Consider the following 17,789-nt stretch of genomic DNA (forward strand, 5'->3'; position numbering starts at 1 on the left):
GTCATTTTATTTAATCCTCACATCAACTCCACAAATTATATAAAATTATTTTCATTTTATTGACAAGTACATCGAGGCTAGTAAGTTGCATCATCAGGATTTATCTACCTATGAAATATTTTAGTCCCTAGATGTTCTGGTCTACAGCATTTACATTTTTGAAACATTTATAATCTTTCCAAAATTGTAGTCACATCTCCCCACCTTGAGAGACCTGTCTTTGATTTTAAAAGAAAGTATCCCCTCCATCTACAAAGTAGTAGAGAGTTAGTTATAGTCTAAAAGTTAAATATAAATCTGCAAAAATGCCCATACAAATAATTTACTAATAATTTTTCATCAAATATAAAGATGAAATATTAGTGGTCCTGCCTGTATCATTTTATGAAGATTTAGCCATTTTAATTATGACTTACATCAAATACCTCAGATTGCATTATATACTTTTCATAGAGTACGCAAATGTACTTATCATTGTTCTTTGACTTAAAAGATTCTCTGGGTACAAAGATTTCCTGCTGGCTGGGAAACTGCTAGAATGCACACTGATGAAAGTGCACTGAGGAAGTACAGAGACCGTCCTGCAGTCTGCAGCTTTCATCACTGGAGCTCCATCGGTGCATGTGTCTGCCTCTTCACAGGTGGGAAGGTTATATCATCTTTGCCCAAGGTAAGCCCTTAGAGTTAATGTTACCTTTTTCAGCCATATCTGAGCCACTTAAAATAATCACTTGGAACACAGTATGATCACGCCCTAGTGGGAACTTGCAAATGGTATCAGCACCAGGAAGCTAAAGGGCCGAAGAGCAGATGGACTGCCACCTTTTCAATTGTTGTTTTTCCTATTGTTTTCCTTGTTTTTCCTGAAGAAAACTATAATTTGTTGCACAAATACTACGTGCCTGGCTTTCCAAATGACATTATCTGATTTATATCTCATAACAACTCTGCAAGGAAGCTATAATTATCCCCAGTTTTTCGACAAGAAGTGGTTAAGTATCTCACTCAAAGTCATGTAGAGGCCCAGATTCAAACCTAGGTCAGTAGTATTTTCCTGCTGTATCAATAGTTCCTCCTTGGGGAACAATTCCCAGGATTTTCTTCATAGGAGAGTTGTCAAATACAATAGAACAAGTACCTTAAAAAAATAATATAAAACAACAAGGACCTACTGTATAGCACAGGGAACTGTATTCAAAATCTGTAATAATCTATAATGGAAAAGAATCTGAAAAAGAATATATGTGTGTGTGTGTATAGACATACACATGTATGAATCACTTTGCTGTACACCTGAAACATTGTAAATCAACTATACTTCAATTTAAAAAATAGTAATAGGAAAATAAAAAATGTTTATAGAAACCATTTCTAGTGCATTGTTGGGCTTTTTAAAGTTCTGGGTTAGTATTAGATAGGCCTTTTACTAATTCATTTTATTTACTTCTGTCTGCCACCAGCTGTAGCTACCGTATAAAAGCCAGTCGCTTAGAGTTTGAGGTACAACTCTGGAATATGGTGCTAGACAGCCTTTTTCCTCAAACAGCTTGGGATAATCTCTGGAAAGCTACAGATTGAGAAATGCAGTGTCATAGAGGGTTAAGTAGTTGGACTTAGCTACTTAGTAGTTATGTGATTTTGGGTAGGTTATGTTGACTTTCACCCCCAGGTTTTTTAAAATTAATTTTTATTGGTGCATAGTTGATTTACAATGTTGTGTTAGTTTCTGCTGTACAGCAAAGTGAATCAGTTATACATAAACATATATCTACTCTTTTTAGATTCTATTCCCATATAGGTCATTACAGAGTACTGAGTAGAGTTCCCTGTGCTATATACTAGGCTCTTATCAGTTATCTATTTTATATATATAGTAATGTGTATATGTCAATCCCAATCTCCCAGTTTATCCCTCTACCCCCTTTTTCCCCTTGGTAATCATAAATTTGTTTTCTACATCTGTGACTCTATTTTTGTTTTGTAAATAGGTTCATTTGTACCATTTATTTTTTAGATTCCACATATAAGCATTATCATATATTTGCCTTTCTCTGTCTGGCTTACTTCACTCGGTATGATTATCTCTAGGTCCATCCATGTCGCTGCAAATGGCATTATTTCATTCTTTTTTATGGCTGAGTAATATTCTATTGTATATATGTACCACATCTTCTTTACCCATTCCTCTGTTGATGGACATTTAGGTTGCTTCCATGTCCTGGCTATTGTAAACAGTGCTGAAATGAACATTGGAGTACATGTATCTTTTGGAATTATGGTTTTCTCTGGATATATGCTCAGGAGTGGGATTGCTGGATCATATGGTGTTCTATTTTTAGTTTTTTAAGGCACCTCTATACTGTTCTCCATAGTGGCTGTACCAATTTACATTCCCACCAATAGTGTAGGAGGGTTCCCTTTTCTCTGCACCCTCTTCATCATTTATTGTTTGTAGATTTTTTGATGATGGCCATTCTGACTGGTGTGAGATGATACCTCGTTGTAGTTTTGTTTTTCATTTCTCTGATAATTAGTGATGTTGAGCACCTCTTGGCCATCTGTATGTCTTTTTTGGAGAAATGTCTATTTAGATCTTCGGCCCATTTTTTGATTGGGTTGTTTGTTCTTTTGATATTGAACTGCATGAGCTTTTTGTATTTTGGATATTAACCCCTTGTCAGTCACACCCCCAGTTTTGCTAGTTGTAAAATGGAGATAACAGTACCAATCTTGTGGGGATCATTATAGTGAGAATTAAATGTTAAGTCCTTAGTACAGAGGTCACCACATAATATATACTCCAAATATGATCACTAATATCACTCATAGTTATTATTAATTTTTAAATCAGTACCATAGCCCAAGGAATGCTCAATTCATCGTAATTACAATTCATATTATTACCCATCATTGTATACTCACACATCACCTAGCAGATGAGAAGTGCTACTTGACTCTCCACTACTTGGTATATGATTTTGTGGTGGTTTGGATGTTGTATAGTTAAGGAATTATTATACTGATGAGCTTGAAAATGGCCAGAGCATTCTCTGTCGTAGGGATTAGGATCACATCTGAACAGTGAGCTCATTTGTTATGTCAATCACTCAGTAATGCTGGTATTCCAGTGAATGACAGAAAGGAACAAAATGAAAAGTTTCTCCTGGATGAAATGTACTAGCTCAACAGGAGATAGCTTTATTATGATGAGCAGTAAGATAGCACACACACATGGAGGTATTGTGCTTAGAGATCAAAGGAAGCTGCTAAAGGTATATTTGAGGTGGGTTGGATCCTTTTGGGCAAGAACAGAGTTTCCCAGTATGCATTCTGCAGCCTTCTTGTCTTATGTGGGTTAAGTTTCCATGGTCAAGTAAGAATGGGAAATATACCATGTTATATTCCTTTCCCACATTCGGAAGTCACAATGCATATGAGACATTTAAGGCTCTAAAAATACTGTAGGAATCAATCCTTCTTCTATTTATGCCTGATCATGAGTGATTTCCTCATTTTCCCCATGAAAATGTTTTTAAAAAGATTTGGGGGAGCATACATATGTAAAATTTGGAGATGAGTAAAATAATAACATGTCTACTTATAATATTTAATTTATAAATTTAGATGACATAGGTATTCATAACAACATATTACAGAAAAATACTTATTCAGAAATATTGCTATTGTGAACTCAAATTTTATGAGCTTTTTTTTTCTTCCCACACAGAAGAACCCCCAAGGGAAAGTAAGGGCCTGGGGATACAGACTTGGCCCCTCTTATTCTGTCAACTCTCTCACCTTGGGGTCTCAGCACTGACTACCCACTGCAATCTCCCTGGAGGCTTAAAAACTACATGATGCCACCTGAAAACATTTAAGTCAGAATCTCTGGGACTGGATCCCAGGCATTAGTGATTTGCAGTCTTCCTTAGTGATTTGCAGTCTTCCTTTTAGGGTTAAAACCTCTAAAAGTCATCCCCTTATGTCATCCTTCTGAAAATTTGAAGAGTAGTGACCTATTGGAAGGAGTTGCGTCTGAACTGAGAAAGCATCTGTATAATGTGCAATGTTTCTTTAAGTACTTCCTCCCCACCGCCAGGTCACTCCTAATATCCCTATTACAGACTTAGACACACAAAGCCCTGGCATAGCCCCAGTGAAGAAGCTGCATGCTTCCGATTGGATGGGATATTATTGGTAATGGGCAGTCTCATTTCTGAATTGAATTTGAGTGCTGGGAAATCATATCGGCTAACATTTCAGTCCTTTGTTTGTATTTGTATATTTAACAACAAATGCTTGCTCTTGGGGCTACACAGTTCTCATCTCTTTCCATTTCCCCTCACCGGGGCAAGGTTCCTCTATGTATTATTTCCTCTGATGGGAAAGAGAATCTGCAGTGACCCTTCTTCTTAGCCATAGGCTGCCTCCTCATGAATTGTAAAGACGGCAAAAGAAAGAGTAGGAAGTAAAGCCTAGAATCCTTCTCCTATGGAGGTAGCCTGTTCAGAAGGCAGTCCATTTTAGAGATAAAAACCGAGAATACCCAGTGGGGAGCAATAATAATAATACCTTACAAATGTAGGATGTGTCATAACTTTTAAAACACTTGGGCATTCATCACTTTTCCTTTGAACATTTCAAAGAGATTGATGGAACAAATACCAGTAGCCTCATTTTAGGACGAAGAAACAACAGAGACACTGTGAAGATGAATCAGTTCCCCATGAGAACAAGAACAAGAACAGAGGTAGGACTAGTACCTGGATCTTCAGGTAGTACTCACCTTGAGCAGCTTCAACGATCATATGGTAAACCAGTGGTCCTCAGATCTGGCTACTCAGTAGAACAGCCTGGAAAGATTATAAAATAATACAATTACCCCGACTCACCAATGGGACTCTAACTCAAAAGACCTGGAGCTCAGGGAATCTGTAATTTAAAATAATTTCCCTGTAGTTATTCTCAATTCTGAATAAACTTTAGAATTACCTGGAGGTCTTTAAAAAAAAAAATCTCCTTGTCCAGATTGTACCCCAGATCAATTAAATCAGAATTTCTAGTGTTGGCACCCAGGCATCAGGATTTGTAAATATCCCCAAGTGATTTCAATGTGCAACCAAGCCTGGGAAACAGTACTCTGGACCAGAATTCTACAAGCTCTTTTTTCCTGAATTTCATCACAGCAAGTAGGGAAAGATGAGTGTAGAATTGAGAGTGAAAAGACCAGCCTTCAAGTCCTGTGTCTGCCTTTTGGGAAGGTCACTTCATCCCTCTTAGTCTCAGTTTTCTATTTTATCAAATGAGGAAAATGATAGTACTTCCCTCGCAGAGATACTATGAGAGTAGATGAGACAATGCATATGAAATCACAAAGTACCATCCACTTATTGGCTATTCCTACCATTTTCCAAAGAGCTCTCTTAAAGAAGATGTGGTTTTTTCCCCCAGATGTTCCCTTTGTGTCTGAAGGTCCCACCCTTGACCTTACCTCTAGGGCATGGAGCAGTACTCCAAAAGTTTCCACTAATAAAAGAAGGTTTGGAAATTGGAGGGATGTCCTCAAGGCTTCTTTTCACCATGCCATTGGCATGGTCAGCCCTCTGCCCACAGGAGTTATGAATTTGCCAGTTTGCTACATGTTTACTCAGAAGGACAATTTTGTTTTCATAATACAGGAACACTGAAGCTATTACTAGTCACCTTCCGCATTCCTCCATCTAGCTTTTTGAGTTCCCCTAAATGTGCCCCCAAACACCTCTTGTTTAGTCCCATTCAGCAAATTAGGGAAGGTTCTAGTATGTGTTTATTATCCAGTAAATGCTGAGTTCACTGTAACCCTGGCCCACTGGAGAACAAATTGACCCATACTACAAACACCCACTCCCTGGCCTAACATATTGTACTAGTTAGAACAGAATCTTCTAATATTAGGAATGGTAGCATGAGGATCATTTCATAATCGCAAACACAGGCAAAAGCAATCATGAAATTATGGATGACTCATTGTCAAAGGAACTCTTGAATCATCTTGGTCAACTCCCTAGGTTCATCAGATGGGGAAACTTCTGCACCAAATTCACACTGTGCTATTAGTCTTCTCTCTAATTGATTGTTATTACCAGCTTTATCTTGACCACGTCAAATGTATTTTTAAACCTCCCACAATTCCCTCCTCAGTAGGTAAAATATTTTGTGTGTGTGAGTACCTTTCTCTTATTTCTTACATATTTGCTCGCTTTTTTCTCAAACTAGACAGTGAGTTGAAGTCACAGGTTATTTCTTATTTCTCTTAAATAAAGTAGTACCTGACACACTGTAGGGTGTTAGTACACATATGTTAAATGTAGGATTAATTCTATATTCTTTCCCATTGAAGGGGGGTTGTTTTCTAACAAGCCAAGGAAACTTAAGATTTGCTTTGTATATCACTTTCTCTAACATTCCACGAGTACAGAAATTTTGCCATGATATGTCTACATATATATTTTAGAGAGAAAGGGGAAGAGAGGAGGGGAACAGGAGGTAAAGAGAGGGAAGAGGAGAGAAGAGTAGACGAGGAAAGGAGAAATCACAAGAGGAGAGCAGATGAGACGGGGAGAGAGAATACTATTCTAGGTTTGGGGATACAATGATGAACAAAACAGCCAAAAATACTTGCTTTCATGGAGCTCCCATTTGTGTGTGTGTGTGTTTTGGGGGAAGAGACAATAATAACAAAAAAGTAAATAAGCACAATATAACACTGTTAGACGGTGATAAATGTTATAGAGAAAAACGAGGTAGGCTAAGGGAACAGAGAGCACTGGGTGGAAAGTCTATTGAAATTTTAAATGAGTGAACAAGGAAGGCTACGGTAAGATGATGTTTGAGCAGACTTAAAGGAGCTGAGGTAGGGAGGCTTCAGGCTATGTGGGTGAAGAACATTCCAAGTGGAAGGAATAGAAATTATAAGGTCCCTCAGGTGGGAGAGAACCTGGAATGTTCCCAGAATGGCATGGAGGCTAGCAGGCTGGGTGTGGTACAGGTGCAGATGAGAACATAGGAGGAGGGAACATACGGGTGGCTGAGTGGGGTAAGATGGGTGGTAGGGGTAGGTGAGCTTTGGAGGGACCTTTAATGCCATTGGAAAGACCATCGTTTCCTCTGACTGACATGGGAAGCCACTGGGGAACTGGATCTGACTGATGTTTAAAAGTGTCATTCTGGCTGCCGTGATGAGAATAGTGGATGGGAAGGTAAGTGTGGAAGTGAGAAAACCAGTTAGGAAGTTATGACAATAGGACAGGTGGCTCAGAGCAGGGTGATGGAGGAGGGGGTAGTAGAGGAGGACGAAGTCTAGATAAATTTTGAAGGTTGAGCTAATGGGATTTGCTCTCAGATTGATTATGTCATGAGGAGAATTAAAAATTACTCCAAGTTGTTTGATCTGAACAGCTGAGAGGATGGATTGGTGGAGTTGCCAGTAATTGAGAGGAAGGCACCTAAAGGAGAGGATTTATGATGAAGGGGAAGATGATATGTCTGTCTGTCTGTCTGTCTGTATCTATCTATCTATCTATCTATCTATCTATCCACCTAATAAGCTCAATATTATATATGAGATCAAAACAGAGAGGATAAATAATATGCTGAAGGTCTCATAGCTAATATGCAGTACTTTGGGATTTAAAGTATTTTCGACTTCAAAACCCCTATTCTGGGCTTCCCTGGTGGCGCAGTGGTTGAGAGTCCGCCTGCCGATGCAGGGGACGCAGGTTCGTGCCCCGGTCCGGGAAGATCCCACGTGCTGCAGAGTGGCTGGGCCCGTGAGCCATGGCCACTGAGGCTGTGCGTCCGGAGCCTGTGCTCCACAATGGGAGAGGCCACAACAGTGAGAGGCCTGCATACCACACACACACACACACACAAAAACCCTATTCTCCCTACCCAACTAGGACATTTTCATATATGTGTTATCACTTTTAATCCTCAACAATTTTATCCCCATTTGTCAGTTAGAAAAACTGAAGTTCAGAGAGTTCAAATAACTGGCTTAAGTCATGTTAAGTGAGAGAGCAGAGATTCGAACTTGGTTTCTTTTTTCTTTCTTTTTTATTTATTTATGTTTGGTATTTTTTTAAATTGAAGTCTAGTTGATTTACAATGCTGTGCCAATCTCTGCTGTACAACAATGACTCATTTATACACATAAAGACATTCTTTTCCATATTCTTTTCCATGATGTTTTATCCCAGGAGATTGGATACAGTTCCCTGTGCTATACAGTAGGATCTTGTTGTTTATCCATTCTAAATGTAATAGTTTGCATCTACCAACCCCAAACTCCCAGTCCATCCCTCTCCCTCTTCCCCTCTCCCTTGGCAACCACAAGTCTGGTTTCTAACTCTCACACCTATATTTTTTCTATGACACTACCCTCCTGATTATGTATACCTTACAGGATGGTGGTAGAAATTAAATGTATGTACCCAGCACATACAATGTCTGGCACATAGTATGTTTTAAATAAATGATAACTATTACTGCTTAATGTAGATTTCATTTGTATATATTGTATTTCCCGCCTAAGGGAACTGCTTTATGTTTATTAAAATGTGAGGCTTAAAGTAAATCTTTTGTAGCCTCAAACACATCAGCAATATTTATTAATAGTTACTAAGTGAATCACAAAAGGAGCAATTGAGTATATTACAAACAACATACCATGGACACTTCCACAATGCATATTGGTGTTTCCTAGTAGAAGAGACATAAAGGTAGGAGCATGTATGACTGAAGAAAATATATGGGGTTATCAGAGTTTCTTTTAGTAAAAAAGATCAAGAGCCTTGCAGAAGAGGCCCCCACTCTGCTGCAGAGATAGCTTTGTCTGTTTGTTGCTCAACAACTCTTGACTATTATAACTCTGTGATTAACTCTGCACTGGACCATCTAGAGTTTTCACATTTGGAATCACTTTGTTCCTCTCTCAAATGAGGTGATGGATTCATTAATTCACCAATATCTTGTCTACATTCAAATTAAATCTGATGTACCCTAAGACCAGGTCTGAGTATTTTTCTACCACACAGAATTTTCCACAGAAATTAAAAAAATAAATACCATTAAATGCTTGTCTAAGAAAAGAAGAAAAGTCTCAAATCAATAACCTAGGTTTCCATTAAAAAATACAAAACTAGAAAAACAGGAATAAACTAAACCCAAAGAAGGCAGAAAGAAGGAAATAATAAAGGTAAGAACAGAGATCAGTGAAATTGACAACAGAAAACAATAGAGAAAAACAATAAAAAAAACAAAGGCTGATTCTTTGAGATTAATGACATTGATAAGCCTTTAGCTAGACTAACAAAGAAAAAAAGAGATAAGACACAAATTGCCAATATCAGGAATGAAAGAGGGGTTATCACTACAGATCCCACAGACATTAAAAAGATATTAAGGGAATACTAAAAACAACTCTATTGACACAAATTTGAAAACTTAGATGAGACAGAACAATTCCTTGATAACAACACACTACCAAAACTCACTCAAGATGTAATAGATAAGTCAAATAATTTTATAACAGTTAAAGAAATTGACTTTGCAGTTAAAAGTTTCAAAAAAAAAAAAGCAATCTTCAGGCACAGATGGTTGCACTAGCAAATTCTACCAAATATTTAAAGAAGAATTACAGCCAATGCTATACAATCTCTTCCAGAAATTAGAAGACGAGAGAACACTCCCAACGCAATTTATAGGCAAGCATTACCCAGATACCAAACGTACTAGACAAAGACAGCACTACAACGAAACAAAACAAAACACTACTACAGGCCAAATATGCCTCATGACTATAAATGCAATAATTATCAGTAAAATAGAATATTAAGAAATTGAATCTTTCAATATATAAAAATAATAATCCACTATTACCAAGTGGCGATTAAAACTGGGAATGTGAGACTGGTTCAATATTAAAAACTTAGTCAGTGTAATCCACCATTCAGATTGTAAACAATCTAAAAAAGAAAAATCACATGATCATATCATATGCAGAAACAGTATTTGACAAAATTCAACATCCATTCATAAGAAGACTCTGAGTAGACTAGGAATAGAAGGAAAGTTTCTTAACCTGATAAAAGGCATCTACAAAAACACCTCGCTAACATCATACTTAACGGTGAAAGACTGAATGCTTTTCCCCTAATTGTGTGAACAATGGAAGGATATCCACTTCCTTTTTCTTTTAACTTTTTTTTTTTTTTTGGTGGTACGCAGGCCTCTCACTGCTGCGGCCCCTCCCGCCGCGGAGCACAGGCTCCGGACGCGCAGGCCCAGCGGCTATGGCCCACGGGCCCAGCTGCTCCGCGGCACACGGGATTCCCCCGGACCAGGGCAGGAACCCGCACCACCCCCCGCATCGGCAAGCGGACTCCCAACCACTGCGCCACCAGGGAAGCCAAGGATATCCACTTTCAACACTCAACATTGTATCGGATGTCCTAGCCAGTATAAGGTAAGAAAAAGAAATAAAGGCAAGCATATTCTTAGATGATATGATTGTCCATTGAGGAAATTCCAAGGAATCCACAAAAGAACTCCTAAACTAGTAAGTGAATTTAATTAGATTGCAGGATACAAAGTCAACACACAAGAATCAAATGTATTTCTTTATAGTAGCAATCAACAAAATTTTAAAAATTACATTAGCTCAAGGGGCTTCCCTGGCAGTCCAGTGGTTGACTCCACCCTTCCACTGCATGGGGCATGGGTTCAGTCCCTGGTTGGGGAATTAAGATCCCGCACACTGCATGGTGCAGAAAAAAAAAAAATTACATTAGCTCCAAAAACTTAAATACTTAGATATAAATCTAACAAAACATGAACAGGGTTTGTATGAGCAATACTACAAAACCCTGACAAAATAAATTAAAGAAGATCTAAATTAATGGTGAGATATACTACTTTATGGATTGAAAGAATAGACGTAGCAAAGATGTAACTCTCCCCAAACTGACCTATAGATTTAGTGCAATTCTAGCCAAATCTCAACATTATTTTTATAGATGCAGATAAGCTGATCCTGAAAGGTATATGGAAAGGCAAAGGAGCTATAATAACTAAAATGATTTTGAAAAATTGTAATTAAGTTGGAGAAATCACACTGTCAGATTTTAAAGATTTACTATAAAGCCACAGAAATCAATTCAGTGTGACATTGGCAAAATGACAGACACATAGATCAGTGCAACAAAACAGAGAACACAAATATGCCCATGTGATTTTCCACAAAGTTGTGAAAGTAGTTCAATGGAGGAAGGATGGCCTTTCAACAATTGGTGTTGAAACAAATGGATAGCCATATACAAAAAATGAACCTTGATCTTAACTTCAAACTCTGTACAAAAATTAACTCACATGGGTCATAGATCTACATGTAAAACATAGAAATATGAAATTTTAAAGAAAAAAAGGAGAAAAACTTTGTGACTTGGGGTTAGACAAAGAATTCTTAGATGTGATACCAAGAGCACAATCTGTAAAAGACAGATGAATTAGATTTGAACAAAATGAAAAACTTTTGCTTCAAAGGCACTATTTTGAGAATGAAAAGACATGCTATAGACTGGGAGAAAATATTTGCAATCACATATCCAGCAAAAGACTTGTATCTAGAATCTTAAAAGAACTCTCATAACTCAACCATAAGAAAACAAACAACTCAATTAAAAAAAAATACTGTGTTCATGAATTAGAAGACTCAACATAGTAAAGATTTAACTACTCTCAAATTTATCTGTAGCTTTAACTCAATTCAAATAAAAATTCCAACAGGATTTTTTGAAAGTATATAAAAACTCATTCTAAAATTTGTATGGAAAAACAAAGGAACTAAAATATCCCCAAACAATTTGGGCAAAAGGATGGCAAACAAGCGCATAAAAATATTTATTTGCCATTTGAGAAACGAAGATTAAAACCACAGTGAGATACTATGGCACATCAATTAGAATAGCTAAAATTAAAAATATTGATAAGTGCTGGTGAGGATGTGGAGCAACAGGAACTCACAGACATTCCCAGTAGCAAAATGGTATAGCTACTCTGGATAGCAGTTTGGAAATTTCTTATAAAGTTAAACATATATTTACCATATGACCCAGCAATCCCATTCATAGGTATTTGCACTAGGGAAATGAAAACTTATCTTCACATCAAAACCTGAATACGAACATTTATAGCAGCTCTCTTCATAATTGCTAAGAATCGAAAACACCCAAAAGTCCTTCAGTAGGTGAACGTACAAATAAACTGTGCTATATCCGTATAATGGAATACTATTCATCAACAAAAGGAATATTGTGCAAATACAAATTGTATTTGTACACAAAACAATTTGGATGAATCTAAAAAGCATGATACCTATTGAAAGAAGCCAGTTTCAAGAAGTTGTATAATGTATAATTCCATTCCTATGCTATTCTCTAAAACACAGGACTGCAGTGACAGGAAAAAGATCAGTTACTTGTAGGAATAAGGAGTAAAGAGAAGGTATGACTACAAAGGGATAATATAGGGAATTTTGGGTGGGGGGCAGCCAGGATAGGGAACTGCTCTGTCTGTTCTTTTGCTGTGGAGATAGTTACATGAATCTATCCATGTGTTAAAATTCATAGAACTGTATTTTTAAAAGTCAGTTACATTGTATATTAATTTTAAAATAAAATAAAATAGTTACTTAAGAAATTTTTGGTGCTGAAGGACTAAAGGATTTGGACTTTAAAATTTGGTTGCATTTATTCCCTGAATTGTTCATATTCATTTATCCCCTACAGAGAGAGTGTCGATCAGTTTATATTCATATACATATTAATGAAGCTGGAATAGCTTTGGGATGGAATATAATGATTTAGTTCTGTATATGTTGGCCTCAAGGTATTTGTGGGATTTTCTGGTGGAGATATTTGTCATGTACATATCTGAAACTCAGCAGAGAGGTGAGGATGGGAAATTCCATTTAGGAAGAAACATTTAGGAAGTTTGCCATGTGGATGAGACCACCCAGGGAGAATTCATGAAGTGAGATAAGGACTAAGCATGGAACTCAGGGACATTAATATCTGAGGGAAAATGAGAGAAAAAACTCATAAAGGAGATTGAAATGGGAGTAGGAGGAGAAATAAGGCAACAGAGTAAAGAAAGGCTCATACAGGTCAAGAGTTGAGTAAGAAAAGAAGAGTCAGCAATCTTCAAAGGAAACCCTCCTACACTGTTGGTGGGAATGCAAAATTGGTACAGCCACCATGGAAAAAATTATGGAGGTTCCTTAAAAAACTAAAAATAGAGTTACTATATGATCCAGCAATCTCACTCCTGGGCATATATCCAGAAAAGACAAAAACCCTTATTCAAAAGGATACAGGCACTCAAGTGTTCATAGCAGCACTATTTACGATAGCCAAGACATGGAAACAACCTAAGTGTCCATTGACAGAAGAGTGGATAAAGAAGATGTGGTGTGTGTGTGTGTGTATACACACAATGGAATATTACTCAGCCATAGGAAAGAATGAAATAATGCCATTTGCAGCAACATGGATGGATCTAGAGATTATCATACTAAGTGAAGTAAATCAGAGAAAGATAAACATCATATGATATCCTTTATATGTGGAATCGAAAAAAATGATACAAATGAACTTACTTACAAAACAGAAATAGACTCACAGACTTTGAAAACAAATTTACAGTTACCAAAGGGGAAAGGGGGGGAGGAGGGATAAATTAGGAATTTGGGATTAATATACACATTACTATATATAAAATAGATAAACAAGGACCTACGATATAGCACAGGGAACTATATTCAATATCTTGTAGTAACTTATAATGGAAAAGAATCTGAAAAAGAATATGTATACAACTGAATCACTTTGCTGTATACCCGAAACATTGTAAATCAACTATACTTCAATTTAAAAAAAAGCACATAAAATCTTTATATTTATACATGAAATAAAAAAGAACACTCTCCAATGGCATGGGGAAGTTGAGTAGGATGAGGTTTGAAAAGTCACCATTGTGTTTGACAACTAGGAGATCACTGTAATGTTGTAAAAGCACTTTTAGGGTGCGAGCCAGAGAGACATAGCTTTAGGAGTGAATGAAAGGTAAGAAAGCATCTTCGTAATGTTTTGGCTTGGCTGAATTTGAATTCTTGAATAAGGTTTTGTTGTAAAGATTACTATCTCAAATCGCCAAGCCAAGCTAAATGAGAATTTCAGTGAAGCTTTGCATTTCTGGCAAAACTTGAAGCCAAATAATAATTATATGTGTTTAGGGTTTAGACATAATCTTTTTTTTGAAAGACTCAAAATTAGTAAGTCAATTCAACACTGCTAATTGAGCACTGACAGTGTTGCAGACAATGAAAGACATATAAAGATGTACCAGAAATTAGAACTGAGTTTATTTAACTTAACCTCTTCATTTGAAAGATGAAACTGAGACTCAGAAATGAAGTAACTTGGCCAAGATTGTGTTTAATCTGCTTCCTTCCTCTCCCACTATATCATATTTTGCTAGTTCCTATATCTTTCCCCTTACATAAAGCTCTTCTCTACAACAAGCATAGTACACATAGAGTAGATACTCATAGCCTATGTTTGGTTCCTTTCTGAATGGATTTGTATAGTTGGGTGAACCAGAAATTTATGGGAGAAGGGGAATTACTGTCCCTGGAGTAAATCGGCAACAAATTCAACGTGTACAGGGTATGGGTGCGGTCTTGATGGATTTGTAGACTTGGTATAAACAGAAAGAAGAGGTCCAGGCACACCTCAGAGATATTGCAGGTTCTGTTTCCAGATCACTGCAATAAAGTGAATATCACAATAAAGCAAGTACATGAATTTTTTGGTTTCCTGGTGCATAGAAAAGTTATGTTTATACTATACTGTAGTCTATTAAGTGTGCAACAGCATTATGTCTAAAAATTTTACATACCTTAATTTAAAAATACTTTTTTGCTAAAAAATGCTCACCATCATCTGAAAAATGCAAGGTTACCATAAACCTTCCATTTGTAAAAAATGCAATATCTGTAAAGTACAATAAAGCAAAATGCAGTAGGAGGACGTATGCCTGTACAAGGATACAGACTGCTTTTTTTTTTTTTTTTTTGCGGTACGCGGGCCTCTCCCTGTTGTGGCCTCTCCCATTGCGGAGCACAGGCTCTGGATGCGCAGGCTCAGCAGCCATGGCTCACGGGCCCAGCCGCTCCGCGGCATGTGGGATCTTCCCAGACCGGGGCACGAACCCGTGTCCCCTGCATCAGCAGGCAGACTCTCAACCACTGCGCCACCAGGGAAGCCCCCGACTGCTTTTTGAAAGCAAAACAAGACATTTGGCAGAAAAATATTGTGATTGATAGGTACACATGAACAGATATTTGATTCTCCCCCTAACTGGACACTATCCTTCTAGAATTCTTTGCTAATACAATGAAAGTTTCTGTGGTTTACTCTAATGAGAGAGACTGTTCCTTTAACATAATTTCAAATAGTGTTTTGGAGGAACAATTTGGCTAGAGTTTGGCTAGAAAATACCTAGAAGATACCTTGATAACTATCAATGAGAGAGTATGTTCAGAAGTGTAGTGAATAAGCATGCTGGTGTTCAAGTTAAATGGTGGATCTCAGCTTGAGTTCGTGTTACCTACCTGTTTTGTAACCTTAAATAAGTGTCTTGACCTCTCTAAGCCTCAGTTTCTTTCACTGTAAAATAGGTAATGTGGGAATACTGAAAAGAACACATAGGATGGCCTTCCTATAGCACCAGGTTTATTAAATGATCTACTTAGTAAATGTTAGGTTTCACTTTTATTATTAATCAGGAGTGTAGCTCTATTCGGTAGGAAATGGCCAAAGACAATACAAGCCAACATTTTTGGACACAAATAGTTCCTGTCTTTTGTAAGTTGATCTTTATGTGGCTTAAGCTGGCATGGCTAGGCCTCTCACTGGGAATTGTAGATATTTAGAGTTGAATACAAAGGCCTGAGCTCAAATGGGATAAATGATGAGAGAATACTAAAGATATAAATGGAAAGGCACACTCTACTAGGGGCCTGGGGGTTGGGTACAGGCATTATTTGTCAGGTGACATCAATGTCCCCAGCAGACTGGGTCAGTGGGAAGGGGGAGACTGGATGGCATTTACTGCTGTCAGAGGGGCCTGGAAGCAGAGAGCAGGGAGATGCTGCTCAAATTTCTTTAGGATGATGAGAGGATTATAATGTTCTAAGAGATTACTCAAGTTTAGAAAGAGGAAGTAGTCGGATCTCATTTTCCTGCCTCTGAGAATTTAAGGCGTTGGATGCCACGTTTCCAGTGCTTTTTATTCATCCATTCCTTTAAAAAAATTCTTTGAAAATTAAGATGACAAAATAGAGATGAAAGTGCTCACCTCATTTGTTTGTTGTAGATTCTCTTGGACTCCAAAGTAAGGAGGTGATGGGGCAGGGAGAGCAATTTATATTCTTTTCATCAATCATTGCTGTAACTTAGATGTTTAATGTATGTGTGCTTACATACGGATACACACAGACAAAAGATATTCTGTAAAACTCATTTATGAGGACTCATAGTTGCATCTCTCAAAAAAGTTTCTGTTCCAGTCATTTTTTTAAAAAAATTTTTATATGGGATTGTAAAATATTGTGTGTCAGCACACAGTTATCTCTTCCCTATAAGTAAAATTCCGGAGTAGATTAGGAGCTCATTAACTGGATTGAGCCGCGGTGGTCCTCAACCCTAGCTGGACTGTAAAACCAGCTCTATAACTTAAAAAATATATATATGTGCCTGGCCTGGGCTCCACTCCAGAACATTTAAATTAGACTCTCCAGAAGTAATTTCCTTTAATTTACTCAAAGAATCTAAGATTCTAAAAAACTGAATTGGCACAATTTTTCTAGCTCTTACAGCAAAATTCCTGGTGTAATGACTCTTCTGTGAATAACTTTTAGAATATTAAAGTTTTGCAAACTCTGACCCAGTGTATCAATCCTGAGGAATAGAGCAGAAAGAAATGCATGCAAAAATTTATCAACCATGAGTCACCGAAACAATGTTTTTAATAGTAAAAATTGGAAACAATCTAAATGTGCAACAACAGGAGTTTTTTTTTTTAAATTATGGTACAACCATTTAAGGGACTACTTTGCAGCCATTACAAATAATGTTGTAAGAGAAATACTTAATGCATACAACATGCCTACAATTCCATTAAGAGAAAGAAAGACGTTATATGATAATTTGTATGGTAAGATATACTTTGTAAAAAAGGTCTGTATGAATAGGAGAAAAAGAGTGGAGGAATATATTCTAAAATAGTAACATTTATAAGATGATAGGATGGAAAATGAGATGATTTTTATATTCTGTCCTAGGCCTAATGTTATTTTCTAGATTTTCTATATCATGCATAGATTATTTTTATAATGAAAAAAATATTAAGATTATTTTTATGATGAGAAAAATGTTATTAAAATAAACACAGCTATAGAAACCTAAAGGAGAGTTATATTAAAACATTGCTCTGTGGAGCCACTCACTTTATGTTTAAAGTAATTGACACTTTCGTTTTGTATATATTACCTATGTGGATAGATTCCATAGGTAAAACAACCTTACAGAAACAACTTCGAATTTTCTCTGAAGGCAGCCATAGGCAGGTCCTTATACAATGTACGACTTTGATTCGGGAAGGAGAGTCTGGAACAACTGGCTTAATTTGGC

The sequence above is a fragment of the Phocoena phocoena genome, chromosome 8 (genome assembly GCF_963924675.1).
Source record: "Phocoena phocoena chromosome 8, mPhoPho1.1, whole genome shotgun sequence".
In the NCBI taxonomy this organism is placed as follows: Eukaryota; Metazoa; Chordata; class Mammalia; order Artiodactyla; family Phocoenidae; genus Phocoena; species Phocoena phocoena.